The following is a 7,904-nucleotide window of genomic DNA, read 5'->3' on the forward strand; positions in this document are numbered from 1 at the left end:
TACGACTCTTTTCCAGACTAATTAGGAATTCTTTTCTTGGTCATTGAGATTCGTGGATAATTTAGAGTACTATTTAGGGATAGATCGTACCTCTTTTTTTATCCCCTCGAACAAATCGAAATGATTGAAGTTTTTCTATTTGGAATCGTCTTAGGCCTAATTCCTATTACTTTAGCGGGATTATTCGTGACTGCGTATTTGCAATACAGGCGTGGGGATCAGTTGGATCTTTGATTGAGTCATTTTTTTTTTTTGATTGACCTCCTCCAGACCAGAGAGGAGGTCAAATTGAAATTGGAGTTACAATTCAATTTTGTTAAGTTATTTTACTCTGCTTCGACATAAAATAGATGGAATCACGCTCTGTAGGATTTGAACCTACGACATCGGGTTTTGGAGACCCGCGTTCTACCGAACTGAACTAAGAGCGCTTTCATTCATTCAAAAAGAAAATCTTTTTCTATTCCTAATGTATCTCACGTACGTATAGTCTCCACAAATTCAAGTTATACCCACTTTACTTTAATTGATCTCGTCGCTACTGCCTATAAAGAAGAAAGAAGTAATAGGTAGGGATGACAGGATTTGAACCTGTGACATTTTGTACCCAAAACAAACGCGCTACCAAGCTGCGCTACATCCCTTTTCCAAATTAAATTGTTGTACAATGCCATTGTACACAATTCCTGTCTTCTTTTCCACATCATAATTTTCTTCTTCTTTCTTTCTCTATCTATATATAGAACCCTCGTGTCATTTCTTCTTTTTGGTCTCATATAATTAAGGAATTATATACATATAAAATCCAATATAATTTCGCCTATAAAAGAAGGATTACTTTTCCTTGGTAATATATAGGAAGAAGGGGTCATCTTTTTCTTTTTTAGGGATAGGAAAATTTCGTCGATATGGTTCATTTTATATATAGCATAACAATCTTGGGCAAGAGTTTATGATCATATATGTATTCCAACAAGGAAGGAGGATTTTCAATGCGGGATATAAAAACATATCTCTCTGTAGCACCCGTGCTAAGTACTCTATGGTTTGGTGCTTTAGCAGGTTTATTGATAGAAATTAATCGTTTATTCCCAGATGCTTTGTCATTCCCTTTTTTTTAATTCTAGTTATTGCTATGGGAGGGATAGATTTCTTCGTGATATGACAAAATTTGATCCTTTTCAATCTTTTTTTAGTATCGGAAGGAAAAAGAAAGAAAAGATGGATTGGGTTGAACCTCAGAGTCATTAAAAATTTGGTAAACCCCATTTTTGAAAATAGAAATTCAATTTAAAGGGGTACCCAAGCTAAATAAGGCCTCAGAAATCAGAGCATAGAAAAGGCGGGGCTGGCTAATTAAATGAAAGGATTTCGAACCAAAATCTTTGCTAATTCGACAAGGATTGTATTCTTTAATTATTTCTCTATTTTTTATTACTTAATTAAAGAATAAAAAAAAATTATTCTAATGAATTTTATTCTTCTTCTTCGGATTCAAAATAGAAGAATAAAAGAATAAGTAGAAGAATTAAGTTAAGTCAATCCAAAAAGAAAAGGAGGTTCATGGCCAAGGGAAAAGATGTTAGAATCAGAGTTATTTTGGAATGCATCAGTTGTGTTCGAAAAGGTGCCAATGAGGAATCGACGGGGATTTCTAGATATAGTACTCAAAAGAATCGCCACAATACACCCGGACAATTAGAATTCAAAAAATTTTGTCGTTATTGTCGCAAGCATACGACTCATCACGAAATAAAGAAATAGGAACATCGTGTGTTTGATCTTTCCAAACAACAGAAAGAGTAAGAACTTCATATTTAATATATAAAGAAAACATAGTATAGAATACAAAATACAAATCAACTCATCTGATTTCCGGTAGATATTATTTCATATGTATAGAGGGTATTCATATACTATAATATGAATCAAATAAGATATGGATCAAAGAAAAACTACTTCTTCTGGATCCTAAATTAATAAAATAAAGAAGTGAATTTTCAAATTTTCAAATTTTAAATAAGGAATAAATCATGTATACATCTAAACAACCTTTTCTTAAATCTAAGCAACCCTTTAGTAAATCCAAGCAAACTTTTAATAAATCCAAGCAACCCTTTCGTAAATCCAAGCAAACTTTTCGTAAATTCAAGCAACCTTTTCGTAAATCTAAACAACCTTTTCGTAGGCGTCCCCGGATTGGCCCGGGAGATCGAATTGATTATAGAAACATGAGTTTAATTAATAGATTTATTAGTGAACAAGGAAAAATATTATCGAGACGAATAAATAGATTAACCTTGAAACAACAACGATTAATTACTCTTGCTATAAAACAGGCTCGTATTTTATCTTTCTTACCGTTTCGTAACTATGAGAACGAAAAGCAATTTCAAGCCCAGTCAATTTCAATAATTACAGGTTCTAGACCCAGAAAAAATAGACATATTCCTCAATTAACGCAAAAGTACAATTCCAATCGAAACTTAAGAAACAACAACCAAAATTTAAGAAACAACAACCGGAACTTAAGTTCCGATTGTTGATGTTTTATTCGAATTCGAAAGGGCCAGACCTATATATATTATAAAGAAAGTAATCCAGCTCGTTGATTCCTACCACTTAATCTTAATTTATTGTATCTTCCCGGAGTTCCCTCTCCGGGAATTCATCTTTTATTATTCCAGTATATTACTTTATTTATACCTTTAATTGATGATCTTTATTTTATTGGAAATCGTGTAAAGATTATTTGGATTTGATACAGCTACTTGTGCAAGCATTTTACGATTAAGAATCAATTTCTTCTTGTACAGGTTGTGTATTAATTTACTATAACTATCGAATACTTTATATACCCGCGTTGCTGCGTTTATCCGAGTGATCCACAAACGACGAAAATCCCTCTTTTGCCTACCTCTATCTCGATGAGAGGAAACAAAAGCTCTTTTTACCTGTTGGGTAATCATTCGATTAAGTCTTAAATGAGCCCCTCTAAAGTTTGAGGCAAATGAACGCATTTTTGTTCGTCGTCTCCGGGCTATATATCCTCGCGGAACTCTGGTCATTGAATCAAATTAACCTTAATGAATAACTAATGATTTCTCTTCTTTTAGCCACCCTTTTTCTCATTAATAACAAAACTAATTATTCCGATATATAAAATATTAATTCCAATGGCTTTTGCTATAGTAACCTTCCCAACCACGATTTTTTATTCCACTCCGTTCAGTTATTTCTATACGAAATAACAAATTCATTCTAATAATACTAAAAAAAATAGTGGGTTCCATCGTTTCTATGGTTCCCTTTTAAACGGTGAGGCCCTCTCTATACACCGGAGCCCTTTCTTTCATCAAAAGGTATTGCGAACTTGTATAGTCCACATTCTTTGGCTCTACCTATCCATTATAGAGTAAATAGCTCTTTTCACAATAAGAGTTATCCATACAGTGACGGTATTTAATTATGAAAGTTGGCTAAGTAGCTGACCCTGTTAGTCCGTTCTTTTAAGATAAAGGAGCATAAGCCTTTTTCTTTTTATTACTATTTCCTCCGCTTAATGGATAACCATTTGCTACCAATGGGAGAATTGCTTCTTATTTCCAATTTAGATAATTGGATTTGCACCAAAGGAAACCATAAATTCCATATACCATAGAAATCTAGGATAGAGAAGCTATATCCTATTCATTGGTACTAATCATGGATACTTCAATTTTTTTTATATTTGTTTGAAGTCATGATCTGAACGAGTCGCACATACACCCTAGCACATGTTCCTCGACGCTGAGGGCATCCTTTAAGCGCGGCCGTTTTTCGAGCATTTCGTATTGGCTGTCTTGCGTTTCTAATAAGTTGTTTAACCGTCGGCATGTTGTATGTATATAGAAAAAAATGGATTGGTTTAGATCCATCTTAACCTGATGATTGCTCATCATGAAGTCTTTCTATTTTCTATTAAATCGAGGAAAACACGAATTTAGCTGTGAAATAACTTTACAAGAAATCCGGACACTACCAATCCTTAAACATTTCTGGAAACCACACTGGATCAGTATCGCAGTGCTTGTCAATCATTTCATCCCCTACAATATCGACAAGTCCATAAGCTTTGGCTTCGTCTGCTGACATAAAAACATCCCTTTCCATGTCTTCGGATACAACCCAAAAAGGCTTGCCTGTTCTTACTGCATAAACCCTTGTGATCATTTCGCGAACTTTGTGTAACTCTTCTACTTCTAGTAAAAATTCTGGTGTCCTTGCCCGATAATAAGCACTAGCAGGTTGGTGAAGCATAATCCTCGCGTGAGGGAATGCTATACGCTTGGTGGGTTCTCCTCCAAGCAGAATGAAGGACGCCATGGAGGCGGCTATTCCGAGGCATATTGTATATATATCTGGTGTCACCGTTTGCATCGTATCAAAAATAGCCATTCCTGAGATTAGCCACCCGCCTGGGGAGTTTATAAACAAAAAAATATCACTAATTCCATCTTCTATACTCAGATATACCATGAGACCTGTAATATGATTCGTGATCTCGCAACGAATCTCTTGACCTAAAAAAAGTGTCCTTTCTCGATACATAACATTGTATAAGTCAACCCAAGTCGCTTCTTCATCTCCAGGAATCCGGTAAGGTACTTTTGGAACACCAATGGGCATATTAGATTAATATTATTAAATTTAAGTAAGAAAACCACACTTTAATATGGAAACGTAAGAATGGAACAGAAAGAAAGAATCCGCAGTTTATTGTCTTAATTTTTATTCTTATTCTATATGAATATTATAGATTCTATTAATACGTAGATTGAAAGGTTATACATATAAGGAATGTAAGACAGATTGAATAAAGAAAAGGGAATGGGTGATTTGAATGCTAAACAAAGAGGGGTAGCGATCTATTCTTCGTTTTTTCCAAATTGGCCAAGTTACCCATTGCATATTGGCACTTATCGAGTATAGAATAGATCTGCTTCTCTTTCTTCTTATGAACAGAATTGGCTTCTTATTTTTAATGGAATGAAATAAATATTCGCGCTTTCTGACACAGAATCCCCTAGAAGGGTTAGGTACATAGGATATGGATAGTCTTTTTCAATGCGATAAAATAAAGCGACATCGTGTCTATTTTTCTTTGCTAAAGGGGTATTTCCATGGGTTTGCCTTGGTATCGTGTTCATACTGTCGTATTGAATGATCCGGGTCGATTGCTTGCGGTGCATATAATGCACACAGCTCTAGTTTCTGGTTGGGCTGGCTCAATGGCTTTATACGAATTAGCAGTTTTTGATCCCTCTGATCCTGTTCTGGATCCAATGTGGAGACAAGGTATGTTCGTAATTCCCTTCATGACTCGTTTAGGAATAACGGATTCGTGGGGTGGTTGGAGTATTTCAGGAGGAACTGTAACAAATCCGGGTATTTGGAGTTATGAAGGTGTGGCAGGTACGCATATTGTGTTTTCTGGCTTGTGTTTCTTGGCAGCGATCTGGCATTGGGTATATTGGGACCTAGAAATATTCTCTGATGAGCGGACGGGAAAACCCTCTTTGGATTTGCCCAAGATCTTTGGAATTCATTTATTTCTTGCAGGGGTGGCTTGCTTTGGCTTTGGGGCATTTCATGTAACGGGTTTGTATGGTCCTGGGATATGGGTATCCGATCCTTATGGACTAACTGGAAAAGTACAAGCTGTAAATCCAGCGTGGGGTGCAGAAGGTTTTGATCCTTTTGTTCCGGGGGGAATAGCTTCTCATCATATTGCTGCGGGTACATTGGGTATATTAGCGGGCTTATTCCATCTTAGTGTCCGTCCGCCTCAACGTCTATATAAAGGATTACGTATGGGCAATATTGAAACTGTACTTTCCAGTAGTATCGCTGCTGTTTTTTTTGCAGCTTTCGTAGTTGCTGGAACTATGTGGTATGGGTCAGCAACGACCCCAATCGAATTATTTGGGCCTACTCGTTATCAGTGGGATCAGGGATACTTTCAGCAAGAAATATATCGAAGAGTTAGCAATGGTTTAGCCGAAAATCTTAGTTTATCAGAAGCTTGGTCTAAAATTCCCGAAAAATTAGCCTTTTATGATTATATTGGTAATAATCCGGCAAAAGGGGGATTATTCAGAGCAGGCTCAATGGACAATGGGGATGGAATAGCTGTTGGATGGTTAGGACATCCCGTCTTTAGAGATAAAGAAGGACGTGAGCTTTTTGTACGCCGTATGCCTACTTTTTTTGAAACATTTCCGGTTGTTTTGGTAGATGAGGAGGGAATTGTTAGAGCAGACGTTCCTTTTAGAAGAGCAGAATCCAAATATAGTGTTGAACAAGTAGGTGTAACGGTGGAGTTCTATGGTGGCGAACTTAATGGAGTAAGTTATTCTGATCCTGCTACTGTAAAAAAATATGCGAGGCGTTCTCAATTAGGGGAAATTTTTGAATTAGACCGGGCTACTTTGAAATCTGATGGTGTTTTTCGCAGCAGTCCAAGGGGTTGGTTCACTTTTGGTCATGCTACCTTTGCTTTGCTCTTCTTTTTCGGACACATTTGGCATGGCGCTAGAACATTGTTCCGAGATGTTTTTGCTGGTATTGATCCAGATTTGGATGCTCAAGTGGAATTTGGAACATTCCAAAAAGTGGGAGATCCAACTACAAGGAAACAGGCAGTTTGATACACATTGTTATAGTATCTTTCACCTCTCTTTTTTGATTTGACATGGGAAACATCTCCCATCCTTTCTTTGACTCTTTTTCTTTCTTTATATGGGAAATTATCCCAAATGACAAATGAATAGGTGTGGAAGTTATAATTGTAAATAAACCAGGATCGAATCTATGGAAGCATTGGTTTATACGTTCCTTTTAGTTTCGACTTTAGGGATAATTTTTTTCGCTATCTTCTTCCGAGAACCACCTAAGGTTCCACCAACTCCAACTAAAAGAATAAAATAATTTCATTTAAGTAAGAAGTCCCCCTATCTGGGAGACTTCTTACTTAAATTAGTCTCCGTGTTCTTCGAATGGATCTCTTAATTGTTGAGAGGGTTGCCCAAACGCGGTATATAAGGCATACCCAGTAAAGCTTACAAGTAAACCAGATATGGAGATGGCGACTAAAGTTGCTGTTTCCATTTTTATAGAATTTCAAGATTACAATGGATCTACGAAAAGATCGTGTATTTACAACTACAACGGAATAGTATACAAAGTCAACACCAATGATTAAATAGAATTTATGGCTACACAAACCGTTGAAGATAGTTCTAAACCTAGGCCAAAACGAACTGGTGCAGGTAGTTTACTGAAACCCTTGAATTCGGAATATGGGAAAGTCGCCCCGGGTTGGGGGACTACTCCTTTTATGGGGATCGCAATGGCTTTATTCGCTATATTCCTATCTATCATTTTAGAAATTTATAATTCTTCCGTTTTACTGGACGGAATTTTAACCAATTAGGTTTCTACTAACTAAAACTAGGAAGTCAGAGTTTTTCCATCCAAAAAAGCCTTTCTAGTTTAAGATCTACATTTCTAGATATTATGGTAGTTCGACCGCGGAATTTTTTTGTTTCGGTATCTCTGGAATATGAGTGTGTGACTTGTTAGAATTGATCCTATTGATAATACATAGAAAGGGCCTGTTATCTCTATCAAGATGATTCTAATTCGTCAGATATTATTTATTCTAGTATCTGGAACACGAAATAGATAGAGTGGATCAAAAAAAAATGGAACTATGATTCATACTCACTATTAAGACCTCGCAACCAGACTGAAAAATTCAAGTAGTTCTTAAATAAAAATAAAAAAGAAATTTTCTTCCTTCCAATTTTGTTTGCCCAAAAGACAACTTTTTTTCTCTCGATTTTGTCGAGTCATTACACTGA

At 36.1% G+C, this 7,904-nt stretch overlaps 2 non-coding genes across 2 annotated transcripts; both read right to left on the reverse strand.

Moving 5' to 3' along the window:
• Nucleotides 1–357: 357 nt before the first annotated feature.
• On the reverse strand, nucleotides 358–431 carry TRNAW-CCA (transfer RNA tryptophan (anticodon CCA)). Its single transcript has one exon. It is a non-coding gene; the product is annotated as a tRNA-Trp (tRNA).
• A 139-nt stretch (nucleotides 432–570) lies between these two features.
• TRNAP-UGG (transfer RNA proline (anticodon UGG)) lies at nucleotides 571–644 on the reverse strand. Its single transcript has one exon. It is a non-coding gene; the product is annotated as a tRNA-Pro (tRNA).
• Between the last annotated feature and the right edge of the window lie 7,260 nt (nucleotides 645–7,904).

Source organism: Triticum urartu, unplaced genomic scaffold (genome assembly GCF_056163025.1).
Source record: "Triticum urartu cultivar PI428250 unplaced genomic scaffold, HENAU_Tu73 scaffold2, whole genome shotgun sequence".
Taxonomy (NCBI): Eukaryota; Viridiplantae; Streptophyta; class Magnoliopsida; order Poales; family Poaceae; genus Triticum; species Triticum urartu.